The sequence below is a fragment of the Podarcis raffonei genome, chromosome 4 (genome assembly GCF_027172205.1).
Source record: "Podarcis raffonei isolate rPodRaf1 chromosome 4, rPodRaf1.pri, whole genome shotgun sequence".
NCBI lineage: Eukaryota > Metazoa > Chordata > Lepidosauria > Squamata > Lacertidae > Podarcis > Podarcis raffonei.
Window position 1 is genome coordinate 87,683,271 of NC_070605.1, and position 21,750 is coordinate 87,705,020.

General features: G+C 43.7%; 1 non-coding gene across 1 annotated transcript; it reads right to left on the minus strand.

Moving 5' to 3' along the window:
- Positions 1-7,863: 7,863 nt before the first annotated feature.
- LOC128413268 (U6 spliceosomal RNA) lies at positions 7,864-7,965 on the minus strand. Its single transcript, XR_008330290.1, has one exon. It is a non-coding gene; the product is annotated as a U6 spliceosomal RNA (small nuclear RNA).
- Between the last annotated feature and the right edge of the window lie 13,785 nt (positions 7,966-21,750).

The following is a 21,750-nucleotide window of genomic DNA, read 5'->3' on the forward strand; positions in this document are numbered from 1 at the left end:
TTTCCTGCTTGTGGGTTTTCTTGAGGGATCTAATTGGTCACTGTGGGAAACAGGATGCTGTGGTTGAAATGCCTTAGTTCTAATCCAGCTGGGCTACTCTTGGGTAAAGAGAAGATGCTTCCCTTACAGAAGTTTGATCTTTCTTTTTTCCAGCGGGGCAGATCTATTCTTGACATTCACAGCAAAATGATAGGCCAGTGTTATGGAGTGTTGGTTTGCGTACCTATACAGTTGTCTGGTCACCCTGAATACTGACTGAACACGCACAGCTTCTCTTCTTCGATACCATGGAAGAGAAGAACTTCAGAGGGGAACAGCTGGTAATGCACCTGAGCATTACAAGCCGGACCACTTTGCATTCTGAACCAGGGAATTACAAACTCCATCTGCGTAAAAAACATTGCCGGCTGCTAACTAACATATATATATTTGCAGACCTGGTTTCATAGGGTGCTAAATAAAATGGATGTCTTTAAAGATAAAGGTAAGGTAAAGGACCCCTGGATAGTTAAGTCCAGTCAAAGGCGACTGTGGGGTTGCGGCGCTCATCTTGCTTTCAGGCCGAGGGAGCCGGCATTTGTCCACAGACAGCTTTCTGGGTCATGTGGCCAGCATGACTAAACCACTTCTGGCACAATGGAACAACGTGACGGAAACCAGAGCATATGGAAACACTGTTTACCTTTCTGCTGCAGTGGTATCTATTTATGTACTTGTACTGGCATGCTTTTGAACTGCTAGGTTGGCAGGACCTGAGACAGAGCAATGGGAGCTCACCCCATTACAGGGATTTGAACCGCCGACCTTCTGTCTGGCAAACCCAAGAGGCTCAGTGGTTTAGACCACAGAGCCACCCGCGACCTTACACTCACCCAACTAAAGGTAAATGCTGCCATTACAAATCTGGAAGTCTGGAAACAAAATACTCTTCTAATGTGTCTTGCAATCCGCTGCATTTTGCCTTCTCCCTCACTTATTGTACACCCTAAGATATCCTCAGCATTCCTGCAGAAGTCCTTTGCTATTCATATATCTTGATTTCCTCAGCCAGTCAGATGTCTTCACTATTCCCAGTTTAGTTTCTGACTTATATGTTGCTTCTTTCTCTCTCTTGTCCCAGAGACCTCATCAGATGCGATGCAGCTGCAGGAATCTGAGACGCCCTCCGTGTAGAAGCTGAGAGTGTGACACTCCCACATGGCGCGTCTTAGGAGGGTGCTGCATCTGCAGGTCTTGAGCCAATTGTTCCTGCCAAGAAGATATGGGAATTTTATATTTCTGGGTGGAAAGTCCCATGGAAATTGGGACATCTGGTACTTTCACATTCCATCTTTAACTTATCACTGGATACTGTAATGCTCTTAAGTGTCAAAAAAGGGGCAATTCCCCCCCTTAAACATTCTGGAATACACAACAGATGTGGAATTCGTGGGTTGGGAGGTCCAGCAAATGTTTGATGCATGGGGTCAGGAGTTTCTTTCTTGTCCCCATGCTGAGGGACAATCGGAAGAAGCAGTAGGGAGCACGCTATGAGGTCTTGTGAAATGATTGACACCAATGTGAGTTTCTTATTTAAGAAGCAGGCAAGCTATGTTCATGAGGGCTACTCAGATCCCTCCTAACTAGGAGCCCCAGTTTCCATTCATATTTAGGTGAGCTGCAACATATGAAACCACCTTCATGGAATTCCTGTCATGGAATTCTACTCAATATTGATCCAGAGCAGATTCTGCCATATAGTTGGCAGAGTAAAAACTTAAACATGTTGCTTGTTTCCAAAAAAATAGACCAGAGGCAATTCATGTTTCATCCAGAGCTTTACTGCTACTGAAAGCAAATGAGCATAATGGTCACAGATCCAATATATTCAGGATTGGCACTGTCCATAAGAAATCCAGTTGCAGCAGACTTAACTTTAACTTGCAATAACTTATAATAAGTCTAAACCTTAACACTATATACAGAACACCACACCAGAAGGAAGAGAGATAGAATGAGAAAGTGAAACCCAGGTTCTTTCTGGCCTTCCTTTTATAGTCAGCATGATCTTGACAGAAAGAGATAGGAGAACCAGTTTAAACCAGCTGTACTCAGCTTCTCTGAAGGAATAACCCAAACATCATGAACCTTCTGGTTATTTCTTTCACACAGAGACGCTTCCAGAACCCTCTTGAATTAATTAGAATAGGAAAGATCTCTACACATCAGATCAATACTTTCTGCACTAAGAAATGCAAGCTGACACAGAGCACCATGTCACCATGTTCCAATACTGTATGAGGGGCATAATAATAATAATAATAATAATAATAATAATAATAATAATAATTTATTATTTGTACCCCGCCCATCTGGCTGGGTTTCCCCAGCCACTCTTGGCGGCTCCCAACAAAGATGAAAAATACACTAAAATGTCACATATTAAAAACTTCCCTGAACAGGGCTGCCTTCAGATGGCTTCTGAATGTCAGGTAGTTGTTTATCGCTTTGACATCTGATGGGAGGGCGTTCCACAGGGCGGGCGCCACTACCGAGAAGGCCCTCTGCCTGGTTCCCTGTAACTTGGCCTCTCGCAGTGAGGGAACCGCCAGAAGGCCCTCGGAGCTGGACCTCAGTGTCCGGGCAGAACGATGGGGGACGAGACGCTCCTTCAGATATACTGGACCGAGGCCATTTAGGGCTTTAAAGGTCAGCACCAACACTTTGAATTGTGCTCGGAAACGTACCGGGAGCCTATGTAGGTCTTTCAAGACCGGTGTTATATGGTCTCGGCGGCCACTCCCAGTCACCAGTCTAGCTGCCGCATTCTGGATTAGTTGTAGATTCCGGGTCACCTTCAAAGGTATCCCCACGTAGAGTGCATTGCAGTAGTCCAAGCGGGAGATAACCAGAGCATGCACCACTCTGCCGAGGCTGTCTGCAGGCAGATAGGGTCTCAGCCTACGTACCAGATGGAGCTGGTAAACAGCTGCCCTGGATACAGATTTGACCTGTGCATCCATGGACAGCTGTGAGTCCAAAATGACTCCCAGGCTGCGCACCTGGTCCTTCAGGGGCACAGTTACCCCATTCAGGACCACGGAATCCTCCACACCTGCCCGCCTCCTGTCCCCCAAAAACAGTACTTCTGTCTTGACAGGATTCAACCTCAATCTGTTAGCCGCCATCCATCCTCCAACCGCCTCCAGACACTCACACAGGACCTTCACCGTCTTCACTGGTTCTGATTTAAAAGAGAGGTAGAGCTGGGTATCATCCGCATACTGATGAACACCCAGCCCAAACCTCCTGATGATCTCTCCCAGTGGCTGCATGTAAATGTTGAAAAGCATGGGGAGAGGACAGAACCCTGAGGCACCCCACAAGTGAGAACCCAAGGGTCTGAACACTCATCCCCCCCACCACTTTCTGAACACTGCCCAGGAGGAAGGAGTGGAACCACTGTATGACAGTGCCCCCAGCTCCCAGCCCCTCAAGACGGTCCAGAAGGATGTTATGGTCAATGGTATCAAACGCCACTGAGAGATCCAGCAGAACTAGGAAACAGCTCTCACCTTTGTCCCTAGCCCGCCGGAGATCATCAACCAGTGCGACCAAGGCAGTTTCAGTCCCATGATGAGGCCTGAATCCTGACTGGAAGGGATCCAAATGGTACGCTTCTTCCAGTCATGCCTGGAGTTGTTCAGCAACCACTCTCTCAATCACCTTGCCCAAGAATGGGAGATTTGAGACTGGGCGATAATTGGCCATCGTGGCCGCATCTAAAGATGTTTTTTTAAGAAGCGGTTTAATAACCGCCTCTTTCAGCGGGTCTGGGAAGTCTCCCTCATGGAGGGAAGCATTCACCAGCCCAGATCATGGTGATCTGACCATGGCACTTCTTTCGTTTCGCTTTTACTTAGTGTCAGATCACCAACATCCATAGAGGTAAACACCAGGTCCAAGGCATTCATTAAAGATTTCCCCTGATGTACTTCCCACGGACTGAGACAAACGAAACTCGGCACAGTTATTATTCCATCTCTACATAGCTACCAGCAAGAGTCACACACTTCTCCCATCGCTTTATGCAGCTGTGGAGACCTCGTCTGTAGAAGTTGGCAGGTTGTGTCAGAAGTGTCAGGTTGACCTCAGAAATCAGCATTTTATTGTCTGGAAAAAGCTTGCCCTTCAAAAATAACTTCATGGTTGGAAAGAGGTGGAAGTCAGATGCTGTGAGGTCAGGAGAATAAGGGGGGTGAGGAAGGATTTCATAGCTACAGGACTGTGCTTCCATCTGAGCAACATGCGAGTTGTGAATCGGGGCGTTATCCTGCAGGAGGCAGGCACCTTTGGTCAGCATACCACGCCTCTCGTTTTTGATGGCCTTCCACAATTTCTACAGCAGTGAAGTGTAGTATGTCCTGGTTGGACATGTGCCTTCTTTAGAGGTGGTGAGGCAGAGTGCTTCCATTGTTTGGACTGGGATTTAGTCTCTGGGTCATAATGATGGACCCATGTTTCTTCCTGCGTAATTAGTCTGGCGAAGAAATCATCATGGTTTTCATGACACATGGCCAAAAGAGCCCGTGAGCATGTGACTTGTTCCTGCTTCTAGAAAGGCATCAGCAGCCGGGGAACCCATCATGTGGACACCTTTCCCATGTGCAAATGGTCATGGATGATTTTTTCTACAGAGCCCACACTGATCTTGACATCTGCAGCTAGTTGGCAAACGGTTATGTGGCAATCCTCCAAAATGGTGGCCTCTACCTGCTGGATGGTGTCTTCATCAATGACGGACTGTGGTCGTCCAGGAATGGGAGCCGTTCCACCAAAGTCTGACCACACTTGAACTGATGATGCTAGTGTTTGACTACGTCATATGGTGGGGCACCTTCCCCATAAGTTCCTTTCATCTCCCATGGTGTGCGCCCTTTCAAGTACAGGAACCTGATGTCCGCTCTCCTTCAACTGGTTCCATTATCAGATGTTACTGCATGTTAGCACCCGTAGCAGAGAAACTGTTATGATTTCAGAGGTACAAATTACCACGTTACCTATGGAGAGATGTATCATTTGTTGTTGTTGTTTAGTCATTTAGTCGTGTCTGACTCTTTGTGACCCCATGGACCAGAGCACGCCAGGCACTCCTATCTTCCACTGCTTCGCAATTTCATCCTCCTACGATAACCGGAAGTGGGTCAGGGGAAATCTTTAATGAGTGACCCTCGTAGAATACACTGACATCTTAAAGTCAAAGTCATTACTTGCAGTATGTCAGGAATGGCTGGTGTAGTGGAGCAGAGCCATATCAAGAGCCTCCTTGCAGCATAGTCCCTTCCACTTACCAGAATGGGGAAGGATGAGGCAAGGCGCTGCATGAACACGCTAGCAGAGTCAATCCTGCTGGTGTCCCTGTGTAGCCAGGACCTCATTGCTTTGTCTCTCCCCTTCTGGTAAGTGGCACTGATTCTGCTGTTGGGAGGTTACTGCTGCAGCTGCGGGATGGTCTACTCCAGTGGCTTAGTGTCACGAGCCAGCGTCAGGCCAGCAATAAAAGGCCTGGTGTCAGTGATGTCAACTCTTCATTCAAACAAAGCGAAACAGCTCAGGCCTAGTGATCACAGTAACTCTTCCTGGTAGGTCTATCCCAGTTTTGGGGATTGAAGGTCCCTGCCTTCCCACCACAGTCCCTATTAACTTGGATCTGAGAGCCTTAAATATCTAGGGCCATGGCCTGGTGTAGCATGAGCTCTTAATTATGCCTTGATTTGTTTTGCAGGACATTGAGGTCACAATCAAAGTATCCAAGGAAGCTGAAATAATCCTTTGCCAATTTCTTGGCGTTTTTAATGTCCGACTTATGCCTATTCATGCACTTTAATAGAGAACACTCCATTAGGCCTATGCAAACATAAACAGGATATTGTTGAAAGTAGTTGGCACTGAGCAATTAAGTATATGGGTCCTTGATAACATTTCTTCTGTTATTTGTCCCTGTAAAAACAGTTACTCCAAAGGTGAAGGAATACATTTGGCTCAGGGATGTGTTAGAGCTTTTGCTTTTGCTTTGCACAGTGGATCTGAGCATTTATTTATTTATTTGGACTTCCACTGTAGCCAAATTTTTATTAAACTTTAAATTCTTAACATATATATTCCAGATTCTGAATTTTTACTACATTTCTCTCTCTTTCTCTTTTTAATTTTCCTTTTCATTTTTTTGACAAAGTAATAATTATAAATAAATAAGAATAAAATTGTGCACTGCACCACCGAGACCATTCCCTTGTAACTATCCAACCCCACCAAATTTCAACACCTCTTGCGATGGTTTGACCACTTTCCTTTTTAACAATACAAATTCTACATTTCTCTTTAAACTTTGACTTCCCGCTTTTCCTTCCATGCTGTTCTTAACCCCATCCCATTCATTTACATACTGCACTCTAATAAACACTTCACCCAAGACATCTTTTTCTATTCCATATATTAGCAATCTTCTACCACTACTCATATTTCAAATCCTGCTCATGATTTCATTTGATTATATATATATATGTATGTATATATGTATATTTAGATTTTCCAAAAAGGGCTTCCATTCTGTGAACAGTCCATCATGTTCATTCCGCATTCCATGACTAATCCCCTTCCCCCTTAAAAGTTCCCCCCAAAATGGAACCCCAACAAAATGGGCATAAAACGGGGTATTCCCCACCTGTAAAAAAATAAGCTCAACAGCTTTGACCTGAACCCCTAAAAAACGGGGCATTTCCCTTCCCTAAAAAGGTAGATCGCTGTCAGATTTTAATTCTGAAAGTAGATCGCAGTCCCTTGGGAGTTGGCCATCCCTAAATCCATTCTTCTTTCATTGGTGTTTTCTCTTCTTTCCTGTTCTGAGCATACAAGGTTCCAGCTGCTGTTGTTGCATACATAAGAATCTGTGCTTTTACTAGAGTTCCTTCTGGTTAATGCAGCCTACAGACGCTCCCATGTCCAGGGAGCCGCTGAAATCTGAATGTTGGCCTTAATTAATACTGTCTTAAGGGTAAGCTCTTGTAAAATCTAGATATCAGAGCTGATGAAACAACAGTGCACTTGCCTCTCAATGAATTAATCATGATGGAGGAGTGTATTCTGAAAAGGATCTTAGAAAAATACCGACAGAGCACTTAGGATAAACTTCTATTTCCTATTATGATTGCAGTACACAGAGGAAACGCTTTGAGAGGGAGGGGCTTCTTTTATTTTTATCTTGCTTTGCCAAATTCACTATGCCTCAAAACCAGCTTTTTCCGGTCGCTTTCTCTGTTGCTTTCTCCACCTCTCCGTTTTGACCTTGCAGGGATAGCCAATATGAGGCATTGTAAAACCTAGGGTGGATCTACACTGACCTGTTTAACGTTATTACATATGCCATTCTAAAATTTCACAGGGCATACTTGTTAATTAAATCGTGTTTTCTTTTACCTTGTTTTCCCCCATCAAATGTAAGTAATACCTGGCCTAGGTGTGCCAATGTGGCCTTGCAACCGTGGGTGCCCAGGACCATGGGTGCCATGCAGCATGCATGGCCCTGGCACCGAAATTTGTGGGTGTCCTGCCCCTTCATGGGGATTTTTGTGGGTGCTCTGGCACCCAGGGCCCCAGGGAGTTAGCACCTATGTCCCGCTCACACCATTTCCCAAAATTCTGTTTTTCCCCTGCTGCTGGTCGCTCTGCTCTAACCTCTGGTGTCACGTTTTACCTAATTCTTCCTCTTGCCTTCCATGTCCTTTTCTTATCTGCCCCCCAACACCATTGGAGGTGGGGTTTGGAGTTTGAATGCAGTAAGAAAAAGGGTAAAAATGCTACATAGGGCCATATGAGCAGAGTTTCACAAATATAGCAGCATAAACAATTAAAAATTAAGCTCTAGCGCAGGGGCCATGCTAATCTTCTCTGTATCGTTCCAATTTTAGTATATGTGCTATGGAAAATTGGAAAAGTGGTATTATACCGACAAAAACAGAGTGGCTTGCCAAATTATTGGAGTATTACAATATATCTAAAACAATGGAAGAAATTGGAAGGATCTCAAAAGAGAAGATAGACAGGGACTGGAAGGTGTTTAAAGGATACTTGCAAAACCATATTGAAAAATCAGAACTCCTATTAGAATAAACAAGTTCCGTTTTAAATACTGAAATACTAAATAAGATGGATAACAGTGTGTAACAGAAAAAGAAGCATGAACTTAGGTTAAAGGTGTGTGAAAGAAAGCAATAGAAGTGGAAAGAAATTGCAATTGAGTAGATTGGAAGTCTAACACAAAGACGGGGTGAGGGGTGGTGGATGGTGAAGGAAAAAGGAATTATCTGTGGGATTGAGTGTAGGTATGTTTGAACATTTTTAAGGATTGTATGAAATGTACGTTTGTATGCTTGTATATTCGCAATATGTGTGTACTAATGCTGAATTATTTTAATAATAAAAACTTTTCAAAAAAAAGCTCTAAAAAGACAATGTAAAAACACACCATGAATGTAAAAAGTAGGGCGTCATGTGTCCACCTATCAAAACCTTTCCATAACCCTTTCTTAACATTAAAAACCATGAGTGTAGATCTGCTCCTAGTTTCAAATCTCTGGCCAGGTTAGCTGTGAAGCTAACCTGGTGGTTTTGGGTCAGTTGTGCTGAACCTCCCTTACGGAGCTGTTCTCATGAAGAAACCCCATTTATACTGTCCCAAGCTCATTGGAATTGGATGGAGATAACTAGAAGCCGAGTTAGTGGTAAATCAAACTTTATTCTTGATGAAGCCTGCACAAAGTAGCAGATGATTCTTCCAACCAGGCCACAACACTTGAGTCAGGTCTCCGGCAGGGCTGGCATCCTGGGTCATAGCTTTTTCTCTTAAAGGGTCCACATGCCAAGTGTTTAGTTGATAATGCTGGTTCCATCACCTTCTGTTGCTCAGAAGCCACCTAGTTCTTTAAGATTCTCCACCCATTCTTCCCCGCTGCTTCTTGCACTTGTAGCAGTCTGCAGAACGCTTGTGCTATGTCATTCTGCTTCCTTCTTTGAAAGCCCTCCTCAAACTGCTTTTCCATGGCACAAGCGCAATAGCATATAGGCAAAATAAGTATACCATGAATGAATGAATGAATATCAGTTAGGTCCCAGGCTCAGAATCCAGTGTTGGCTAATCAATAAAACAGCCATTTCTTTCTTTCTTTCTTTCATTATGGAGTGAATACAGACCTTCCAAGTTTCCCTATTTTCCCAGGGTCAGTTCTAGGTTTACAGAAGCCATCCCGGTTTCTGATTTGATGCTGAAATGTCCCTATTTTCATCAGAGAAATATTGGAGGGTATGGAGTTATGCAACCCCCAAGCCAAGGAGATAAGTAATGATACAGCCTTTAGAAGACATCTGAAGGCAGCCCTGTATAGGAAAGGGTTTTTTAAAAAGTGTTTTATTACATTTTTATATACAGTGATACCTCGGGTTAAGTAATTAATTCGTTCCAGAGGTCTGTTCTTAACCTGAAACTGTTCTTAACCTGAAGCACCACTTTAGCTAATGGAGCTTCCTGCTGCTGCTGCACCGCTGGAGCACGATTTCTTTTCTCATCCTGAAGCAGAGTTCTTAACCCAAGGTACTATTTCTGGGTTAGCGGAGTCTGTAAGCTGAAGCGTATGTAACCTGAAGTGTATGTAACCTGAGGTACCACTGTATGTTGGAAGCTTCCTAGAGTGCCTGGGGCAACCCAGTCAGATAGATGGAGTGTAAATAATAAAAATTATTATTATTATTTATTCTGGAATAGGATGTCCTTATTTTCATCAGAGAAAGGTTGGAGGTTATGGCAAGCTTCCTCTGACAGTGGAGGTGGAACATAAGGCATCATGCTTGGTAGCCATTGATAGAATTATCCTCCATGATATATTTTCATTAACTATTGTGGACCTCAGCCACTAATACAGCCTTATCCTCCACGAATTTATCTAATCTTCTTTTTGAAGATTACTACCAGTGAGGGGTGTGAGAGAAGATGGCCACACTGAGGTTTATTCTGATCCTAATCCCATCTGCTGAGGAGAGAAATCAACACAAAAACCTCCCTAGAGAATAGCATGCCATGCTCCCATAATTGGATACACCTTGACTTTTGAGTTGTAGGACAATATTTACTCTGTTGGGGCAACACTCTGTGTCCTACCTCTATTTATAAATTCCGTAAAAGCTTGCTGAATAGGTAGAGCTCTCCTTCTCCTTTCCACCCCTCCTCCAGCCCAGGCTCCTGCTCCACTCACAGCTTTTAAACAGGAAGGAAGTATCATTTGCTTCTCCCAGCACAAAGAGAGCTCTGAGCATCTAATTGCAGCTTTCTGTTCGCAAATGGAACTGGCAAATCACTCCCCCCCTAGCTAAAAGGTACATGCCAAACTCTCTTACAGGCTCCGGTTTGGAAAGAAAGGGAGAGGAAGAAAGGGGAAAGGAACCCCCACCCTCGGGAGGGGGGGAAATCTGCTTTTTAAATTATTCCACTGCTTTGCGGAGAGGAAGTATTAATTACATGACTGCAAAATGTAGATCAGGGTGGGATTTAATTACAGGGCAGGCTTTGTGTCTGTTGTCCGACCAAATTCGACAGGAAGTGTTCCCGATGCCAGCAGTTTCAGGTGTTTTGTAGCCTATTTTATTCTCTCGTTCTCACCAGGTCTGAAAGGTAGATCAGGTGACTCTGTCTGTTGCCCCATTGTCTGCAAATCCACAAAGCTTCCATTACCCACAGGGCACCATTCCTTTTTCTTTTTTTAACAAGGCAAGAAGTTTCAACATTTTATTTTTTTTATAAGCAGCATAATGTGATTCCAAATCCATTCTGGGTTCTCTCCCCCGCTTTCTCATCTCCCCGCCTTCTCGTTAAAATAAGATGCATGACCCCCCCAATTGCTTTCGGCACAAGGCATGCCTGCAAATATGTACTTCATTTGTCTGCCTAACACCTTATGGCTGCCTGCCTGTTCTTTTATCGTGAATGGGAAGTGTTTTTCAATAGCCAACAAACCGATTGTTCTCGATTTATTTCCAGCTGGTGGGGTGGTGTTTTATGTTCCTTTTTCTTTTTTGAAATCCACTGACTGATTCTGGTGAATTTTAAATTGCTTAAAAAATACATTATGTCCTTTATTTATTTTGATCAGGGTTTCCCAAAAACTTGGATCGCCAGCTGTTTTTGGACTATAACCTCCATCTAGCAGGACTAATGGTCAGGGATGAGGGGAATTGTAATCCAAAAACAACTGGAGACCCAATTTAGGGAAACCCTGATTTAGATACATAGTGTGCCTTAAGGTAGACAACAGAAGAAAGATCCTGCATCAAAACAGTACTACAGTGGAACCTTGGGTTAAGTACTTAATTCGTTCCAGAGGTCCGTACTTAACCCGAAACTATTCTTAACCTGAAGCACTACTTTAGCTAACGGGGTCTCCTGCTGCCACCGCGCTGCCGCCACACAATTTCTGTTCTCATCCTGAAGCAAAGTTCTTAACCTGAAGCACTATTTCTGGGTTAGTGGAGTCTGTAACCTGAAGCGTATGTAACCTGAAGTGTATGTAACCCGAGGTACCACTGTAATTGAAAATTCATCATCTTTCCCTGGCTTACTTCTGAACCCCAAAAGTCCAGACCAACCGGTATGTCATACAGTGCTTCCAGAAGATGCTCAGGCTAGCACTTTGGTGAATCAATAGCAGATGGAATACCCACAGTGCACCTGTTCACAAGTGGCAGAAGCTAGAAATGCAACTGGAAATCAAGCTTCTTATGCGGTCACCAAAACCCGATATGGCACCATCTCAAAGGCTCAAAAGTGCTCTAATCACTGGTGGGTTGCTTACTTAAGGTTTTTCTTAAAGGAGAGAGCAAGATTTGACTGAATTTGTCAGGATGGTGGAGCTTTCCTAACTCCTAGGGTGGGTGGATTTACACACAGGGGGGAAAATCGCTATAAATAACTCAGAAATTAAACCGTTATAACACGCGAGAGAGAAAAAACACTATGGAAAATCGCAATTATATATTTTTGCTCTCCAGCACTATCTGAAGATGGCATCCCACAGTGATAAAATCAGATATGCTGCCTTCTCTCTGACAGTTTACAGGCAAAGAACAAGCAGAGGCATATCTCCATCCTAAATGCTGCAGTGCTTAGTGCTAAGACAGGAGATAAGAGACCCCTCGTCTCTGATCTTAGCACTTCATGCTTACGTCAGAGATCATAGATCTCTATGCCTGATGGCATATGACATCAGCTGATTGATAGATGCATAGGAGCTAAGTCCTAGGGGCCAAGTTTCCTTCGCCCTCCCAAGTCGATGCGCATTGCCATTCAAATGGTTTGTCCATGCCACGTCATGTGATCGATTGTGCTGGGTGGGGCTTGCCTGCCCCCCCAATATTTTATTTAAGTTGGCAGCCCTGGAGAGGTGGGTGTGGTTTGTTTCTTGGTTTTACTGCTTTATCTTTTGTAAACTGCTTTGAGGTTTTGTTCACAATCAAGTGGTGTTTTAAATTTATGAACAGACAAACAAACAAATGGTTTGTGGGGAGGGCCGGATTTGGATTTGATGAAGCCCATAGCTACTGAAGGTAATGGTGCCCTTTATATGTCCAGCTGTCCTTTGTCAACAACCAATTGTCGCTGTTTTTTGTTGTTGAATATAGGCTATAGGGTCATTTATAGACCTGTTGTTTAGTCGTTTAGTCGTGTCCGACTCTTCGTGACCCCATGGACCAAAACACGCCAGGTACTTCTGTCTTCCACTGCCTCCCTCAGTTTGGCCAAACTCATGCTGGTAGCTTCGAGAACACTGTCCAACCATCTCATCCTCTGTCGTCCCCTTCTCCTTGTGCCCTCCATCTTTCCCAACATCAGGGTCTTTTCCAGGGAGTCTTCTCTTCCCATGAGGTGGCCAAAGTATTGGAGCCTCAGCTTCAGGATCTGTCCTTCCAGTGAGCACTCAGGGCTGATTTCCTTCAGAATGTATAGGTTTGATCTCCTTGCAGTCCATGGGACTCTCAAGAGTCTCCGTCAGCACCATAATTCAAAAGCATCAATTCTTTGGCGATCAGCCTTCTTTATGGTCCAGCTCTCACTGGACCTAATAGATATCTAAAGCCATTTGCAATTGTTGCTGTATGTAGGTTTTTATTTGTTTTTTATCTTATATTTTGGAAATGTACATCCAGGTTATTTTTCTTTAATTTTTTTGGGGGGGACCCAAGAGAGTGGGGCCCTAAGTGATAGCTTGTTTAGCTTATACGTAAATCTGGCACTGCTTGGGGACCAAATATAGGCCATTGATTTCCCATCCCTGACACAGGCCTCTGGTTTGATCCAACAGGGCTCTCCTATGCACTCTGCCCGATACCTGAGGACAGATACAGCAGTGAATTTCTCTTCTGCAATCAACTCTCTCTGCACGCCAGGTTGTGACCTTGTTTGTTTTGTAATAGCGTGTGTACATCACAAATCTCTCTTTCTGTCTTCTCCTTGAAGCAGTCTTTGATGTCTATTCCCCCCCACTGCCCCTCCCGAAAGTAGCTATGTTAGCAACTTTTGCAACCCCGGTGGGGGTTTTATTAAAGTGTCAGGATAGCCTGATAATGGAACGGTAATGTAGAAGAGACCATTAGCAAAATGTGAAGGGATACATGTAACTTTCAGTCCTCCTAACAAAGGCAACCTTGTGTAGAATGCAAACGAAACCTAATGCCTACAAAGTGCCTGAGGTTTTTTATTATTATTTAAAAAAACCCATTTACTGGCTGACATTAGACAGTGACCCACTCTGGAACAACTGATTATTAACTGAATGGGTAATTCAAAATATGTCGAGGTAGGCTCAATTCAGTTCCCAATGGAGTATCCATACTGTACATCTTTCACTATGATGTTTTCCCTCCCTCTGTCTCTTTCTCTCTCTCTTGCGTGTTTGTCAGTGTCCCTCTGTCTTCAGCGGCAGCCAGGCAACAATCTTTGTGCCTGAATAATTTTGATTTCATGTTTGTGCATGTGTAGGGAGAAAGGTATTTCAACAAGAAAAGTCATGCCTATATAGCAGCTCTTCTGTATAAGAGAAACGAGCATTTGTCCCTTCAAAGGTCACATGCTGATTTCACATTTACATTTAAAATAAAAAAATTAAAAAATACAACAGCAATGCAAGCAAGAAAATAAACAACACATCACACAAATCCATACGTTGAGCGAAAACGGGTGTCAAACGTGACAAAGTTCAAGGCTCACTTGCAATGGGAGGAGCAGAAATCAAGGCTGAAACTTGTTAAGAGGTGTTGCTATCCTTAAAGATAATTATTTCCCTGTGACACTACTCTTGACTGAATATGGGTAGCTTGATCATTCTACAAATCCTGCAGGGAAGGGGACAGAGGGAGCTGAGCAAGTCAATTCCTCCTCTCTCTTCCCCGCACCCCCCTCCCAGGTCACGCTAACATTTCATCCTATGAGCCAACTCTAGGGGGCTGTGGGTTCTTGGTAACCCACCATAATATAATTGTGGGGCTGGGCACCTACAAAATCAATGAGTAAAGCCGGCAGGTGGCAGCAGCACGGCCTCTGAGAAAGAAGCAGTTCAACTCCACCCTCTGCAGCCAATGAACAAGGCACCTTTTTGGGGGGTGGGGGGTGGGGGGCTCGGACGCCGAGGCAGAGTCTCTCTGCCTCTGAGTCTGAACCCTTCCCCATGGGGGTGCCTTGCTGGCTGCAGAGAGAAGAAGGAAGATATACAGTGGTACCTTGGTTCTCAAACTTAATCCATTCTGGAAGTCCGTTCCAAAACCAAAGCGTTCCAAAACCAAGGCAAGCTTTCCCATAGAAGGTAATGCAAAATGGATGAATCCATTCCGGACTTTTAAAAACAACCCCCAAAACAGCAATTTAATATGAATTTTACGATCTAACGAGACCATTGATCCGTAAAATGAAAGCAATAAACAATGTACTGCAGTCACACAATCAATCAATCAGTAGCTGAACTGGGTTCCGCACAGTCACAAAAACAGAACAAAAAAGCCGCAAAAACGCAAAATATATAGCAGAAACAGACACTCAAATCGGAAGTGTGGCACTCGAAACAGAAGTGAAACACTCAAAACGGAGCATGTTCAGCTTCCGGAAAAAGTTCACAAACCGGAACAGTTACTTCCGGGTTTGCAGTGTTTGGGTTCCAAGTTGTTTGAGTACCAAGGTGTTTGAGAACCAAGATGCCACTGTATACAATCTGAGTCTACGATGGAGGGATTCACAGCATCAGCAACCCCAAAAGGTCTTGCTTCACCCATAGTCACAGCCTTGGGTGCAAGCAGAAAATGGGTATGGCTTTTTCTTTGGCTTCCCAGCCTGCTGTTTTACATTTTCAGCTTCTAGTGTCTCTCTCACATCACTCAACTCTCAACTCTGGCCTTTGTCTTTCTAAATATAGTACCAGCCAGTTGAGGAAAGAGGACACACCCATTTCTCCTCTGGAGCTGAACCACTTCCCTTGTTTCCTTGTGTCCGGGCGAAAATCGGGAAAATATCAGATTTCCCACCAAAATAGCTTTTTTTAAGATTTTGCCCCCAAAGCGCAACTTTGGGCAGAACTATGAAAGGTCCCCTGAAAAAGCTCAACAACTTCGCTACCCCCAAAAAACTTTGCCAAGAAAAACTCAACAACTTTTATGTCCGGATTTTCACTGTTTGAAATATGGCAACCCTAGTATTGCTCCAATCTGAAGGCAGAAGTTTACTTTCTTCGATGCCACGTAATGGCAGCAGGATGGAAGATCCCCTTCCCTGATAGATCAGTGGACAGGATGGGAATAATTGTGTATATGCACACTAGATCTGAATGTTTTCAGGGAGTGTAGATCATGTATTTGGTTGTTGTTGCAACTCAAAGGGAATTGAGCCAGGCTGTTATACAAATTCCATTGAAATGAATGGAAGATGTGTTGTAGCATGGGCAGATTGAATTTTTGCCATGTAACATGTGGGTGGAAAACTGATGTAAGGCATGTAAGCTGAAAACACCATTTTACACCACTTTCTCACACAAGATCTATCTATACACAGGGCAGAAGGCTCCAGTAAGGCAATAAATGCAATGGAAATGGTCATAAACGAACTCTCTTTACGAGCTTATTAAAACCTTCACAATGTCGAAGATTAATGTTACGGGTTGAGAGGAGATATTTAATTGGTGTCAATTAATTTATACTGCAAGACATCTTCTAAGGAGACAAACCCATTATTTTCAGAGCATTTCAACTCAATGCCACCTCCATCCCCCAACATACATAGCTGTATGACAGTAAAGAAGAACTGCAGTCCTTAAAGTTGCTTAAACATAGTTTTCTATCATAGTTCTGTGGAATGTACACTGAGTTACTCACTAAAGAGGAAAGTAGCCAGAGAACACTTTTGGCTATGTCACATGGGCAAGGAAAAACATGTTTCATTCGCTGTTTCATTCTAAATCAGTCCATAGGTATTTATTTAATTGCATTTCTAAAAATATTTAAAGACTGCCCACGGATATAAAATATCAATGTGATGCACAAGAAACTACACAAATGCAATAAAGCATAAAATACCATTAAAAACTGTTATGTACTGAGTTGAATAGGATCCAAAAAGCAGCAGTCTGATTGGTCCTAGAACAATAGGGTCCAGAATGCAGCAGTCTGATTGGTCCTAGAACAATAGGGTCCAGAATGCAGCAGTATGATTGGTCCGCAGGAGCCACCCAATCCAGCTCCAGGTGGAAGTGAATCCACAACCTGATTGGCCTACAGGAGAATCCCAGAATTAGCCAATCACGTGCGACCCATTGTGTAAATAATGTATATAAAGCAGATATTTGGGGGGAACTTCCATTCCTCACTACTAAGAGCTTAATAAAGAGCATGAAATCCACACTCAACTCCGAGTATATTTCAAAAACAGTACAAAGTCATCAGAATAATGGCTGGCTCATCTTGAAAAGATTAAACAACTGGCTAGGACCAACTTAGTTCTTCTTTTTCTTCTTTTCTTCCCATCTTTTTCTTCTCTTACTCCCTTTCTCCTCTCTTCCCTCCTGCTTTTATCGTTTATTTTTCACCCCCTAGTTTACGCAAGTATGCCTTATTTACTGTGCGCAGGAATATGAAGGGGGTTGTGGGAGGAAGAGGGAGGGTGGAATGGAAAAGAAGGAAAATTGGGTGGAATTGCACAGTTGAGTCTTTGTAAGATTTGGAGGGGGGAACTGAAATAAACTGTTAATAATAATTTTTAAAGTCACTTGGTTACTCAAGGCTACAGGTGCTTTTGGTGGTCTTTAAAGGTCCTTGTTTATTGATAAATATGTAACAGCTATTTAATTGTTTCAGGGCAATTGCTCAGGGAAAATGTTGATCACAAATCTGAAGGTGGCAGTTGCACATTTTCTGAGAACTTAGAGCATGGACTAATAATGAGCTAATAATCATGTATTCCCCAAACATGCAAGAAATTTCTCTCTGGAAATGCAAAGGGCTGCTGTCTAATGCTAGGAGCAAAGATGGACAACTGCTTTTCTAGAGCCTCTTGCCGGCAGTATCAAGGATTGAATTTAATGATCCATATCTGAAAGGGTTGGAGCTAAAGCTGACAGGGTCAAAACTAATTTTCCATGTGATATACAGATTTGATATGACTGTACTGAACCACAGAAAGAAGGACCTGTTTGACGTCCCTCAGACAAGATGTTCAAACTTACTGTTCTTTTTGATGCTTGGAGTCTAACCATGGCCCTTTCCTGATTACATTCTAACAGCATTTCTGTATTTACTTACACAGGAGTAAGTAACGTTGACTTTAGTAAGGCTTGCTTTTGAGTGAAACAGGATTTCACCACCAGCCTCTGACTTCCACACTGCCCGTGTGATATGGTTCATGTCTACTGAGAAGCAAGTTCTATTGGTTTCAAGGGAGCTGACTCCCAGGCAAGTTGCTATAAGATGGCAAGCATGGCCAATGGCCAAGGATGATTGTAGTCAGGGCTTTTTTAAAAGCCAGATCTTGGTGGACCTCAGTTCCAGCACCTCTCAGGTGGATTCTGGCAACTCTCAGGTGGGCAGTATTGCCATTATAATTCTGGCACTTCTGTTTTTCTAGAAAAATAGCACTGATTGGAGTTGTAGTTGAGAAATATCTGTCAGTCCAAAGTTGATTCAGCAGGAAAGGATAGGTTAATAAATAATAATAATAATAATAATAATAATAATAATAATAATAATATATTTATACTCCGCCCTTCCCAGTTCAAAAAATGGTCTCAGGGCAGCTAACAACAAATTTAAAACACTTAATTATAAAAGCAGCATAAAATACAGTATAAAAACCTGAATAACAATAAAATTCAAAAATCAAAAATCAATTTAGGGGAAATAAGCATTAGATAAACTCCAGGACTAGTTGGCTGAATTGGTCCTACTTGGGCCAGCGAGGAGGCCAGGGGAGAATTAGCTGTGGGGTCTCAGAAGGGGGTGATCTTCATAAAAGGGGAGGGGGAGGGAAGAGAAGGGAAATAAAAGATCAGGCTGAATTCAAATTAAAGGCCAGGAATAGCTCTGTCTTACAGGCCCAACGGAAGGAGGGTAAATCCTGAAGGGCTCTAGTCTCATGGGACAGAGCATTCCACCAGGTCGGAGCCATCACTGAAAAGGCCATGACCCTGGTGAAGGATAGTCTGACTTCCTTAGGGCCTGGGACCTCTAAACTATGGTTATTCATGGACCTTAAGGTCCTCTGCGGGGCATACCAGGAAAGGTTGCACTAATGGTGCACAAAGAAGGGAAACAAATATTTGGTAGAGCAGATAAAGGAGACATTTGCTTATTTGATTGATATTTATTTATTTATATACTGCTTGCTTGCCCAAATGACTTCTAAGCTTTTGACAAGTGTGAAGACAATCGTAAAAAATATAATGGCACATCATTTTAAAAGAGAGAACGTTAAAAACATCCATAATTGAAACGTACAATAAAACAAGCCCATTAAAACAGTGAAAACTGCAATTAAAACAATTAGATCAGAAGGCGCGAGTCGGAAGAGCAGGGGAACACTTGTCTAAACAAGTGTGTCATGAAAAGCCAGCAGAAGGCCAAGACCAATGGAGCCTCACCTATTTCCGCAGGGAGAGCATTCAGGAAGACTGGTGCTACTTGTGAAAAAGCCCGCCTCTCTGTTACAACCTGATAATCATCAACCCATTGGCAAAACTACGGTAATCAGGTTCCGTTCTTAATGCCTTTTGTTGGTCATGGGTTGGTTTCCAAAATAAATGCTTCACATTTGCTGCTTTGCCCTCCCATTTTCTGAACTTTTTCTTTCACACAGGACTATTACAAAATGCATAAAACTCATATTTGCAACAGACACAGAAGGTCATGATGCCAAAACAGATGCAGAATGTGCACACAAGTTCATAGCAACTTGTAACTACATTAGATTAAAAAAAAAGTTAAACACAATCTCTTTGAGACGATACCAGACAGGCCTTTCAAGCATTAATGCTCACCTAAAAAAACGTATCTTGTAAGTTTCACCCCCTGCCCCTTCTCCTATTCTAGAAAACATTGAGAAATTGAGCCCATACAGAGATGGTCAGGCTACATCCCCAAATAATCTTAGCACGGATGTTGCAAGGTACTTAGATGACTTGGGGCATAGGTCTATGGTACAAATTTGCATATGATAATTCATACGCATAGAAACGTCTGGGAAATTAAGATAATGGATTGGCTCACCAGTACTGAACTTTGCAGTACTCCTAGCAACTCTGCAGACAAAGATTTTGTTTTAAAGAAAGTTTTAGAAGGGGTGGAGGTGCAGGAAATCTGGGACCAGCCACTACACACCTGAGTTTTGGATCCTCTGGGCCAACTCCTAACAATGTCCTTGAAGCTTCATTGTCTCTAGCATCCTGTCAAGTGAGAAGATTTCACCGATAGATATGGTAAAAAATGTAATAGGATCTATGGTCAAATGCAGGGGCAGCAAACTTTTTCAGCCATGGGCTGGTCCACCGTCCCTCAGACCGTGGGGGGAGGGCGGACTATATTTTGGGAGGAAAAAAATGAATGAATTCCTATGCCCCACAAATAACCCAGAGATGCATTTTAAATAAAAGCACACATTCTACTCATGTGAAAACACGCTGATTCCCGGACCATCCGCAGGCTGGATTGAGAAGGCGATTGGGCCGTATCCGGCCGACGAGCCTTAGATTGCCTACCCCTGGTCAAATGGCTGTCTGGATACATAATAGGGCATAAAATTTCTAATAGCAATGCCTATGCATCCTATGCATTTTTGTGGGACGTGGGTGGTGCTGTGGGTTAAACCACAGAGCCTAGGACTTGCCGATCAGAAGGTCAGCAGTTTGAATCCCCGCAATGGGGTGAGCTCCCGTTGCTCGGTCCCTGCTCCTGCCAACCTTGCAGTTCGAAAGCACATCAAAGTGCAAGTAGATAAATAGGTACTGCTCCGGCGGGAAGGTAAACGGTGTTCCGTGCGCTGCTCTGGTTCACCAGAAGTGGCTTAGTCATGCTGGCCACATGACCCGGAAGCTGTACGCCGGCTCCCTCAGTCAATAAAGCAAGATGAGCGCCGCAACCCCAGAGTCAGTCACGACTGGACCTAGTGGTCAGGGGTCCCTTTACCCTTTACTATGCATCCTTTTATGTCATCATTCTTCCCAGTCCAGATATTTATTGGCTACAGAGTTCTCATTTATGCTACTTATTTGCTTGTTGCTGTTGGCACCTGTCTGGCTAGAGAGATAATGGAGTATGCCTCTGGGGGTGAAGTCAAACTTCTGCGTTAGCAGCACCTAAGTGACTTCTTTGGGGCACATCGGGGCAGTGTGTATGAAGGTCCTGGGCTGCTCAGATGCCAATATCCACCTCTTGGCCTTGCTGATGTGGCCCAAAGGAAAGCAGAGCGACATGTTTGGCTCCAGCTTGGTTGTAGGATTTGCCAGAAGGAGGTGTACAAGGAACCATCCAGTTCTCTTAGGTACTTCACTCCATATTTGTATAGAGTTAACCCCTTAGCCCTTTCTCCTCGTGAAGATATCCCGCAAGGCAGCAGAGGTTTAGGATCAGAGTTTTTCTTCTCCTAGATAGGCTACCTTCCTAGGTTGATGAGCCCCATCTGCCCCTCACTTCCCGGTTTCTTTTCCTCTTTTCTGTATTTGAAGCCCTTCGTGGCTTAGATCCCTTGTATTTACGGGGCTGCCTCTCCTGGTATGCCCCGCAGAGGACCTTAAGGTCCATGAATAACAATAGTTTAGAGGTCCCAGGCCCTAAGGAAGTCAGACTGTCCTCTGACCTGAGGGTATGATTACCTGAGGGTCTCCCATCCTGGTACGGATCAGACCTGCTTCAGCAAAACCATCCTGTGCCAGAGCACACAAAACCTGCATTTACCGTATTTTTTGCACCATAACACTCACTTTTTTCCTCCTAGAAAGTAAGGGGAAATTTCTGTGCATGTTATGGAGGAAATGCCTACGGGCGGCATGCCTACGGATTTTCCTCCTCTAAAAACTATGTGCGTGTTATGGTCGGGTGCGTGTTATAGAGCGAAAAATACGGTACCTTTCCAACACACTCCTTGCACCCATCCAGGAGCAGCTGTATTGTTTTGGTGTGAAGAGGGGAGGGAGCATATGAACTGCC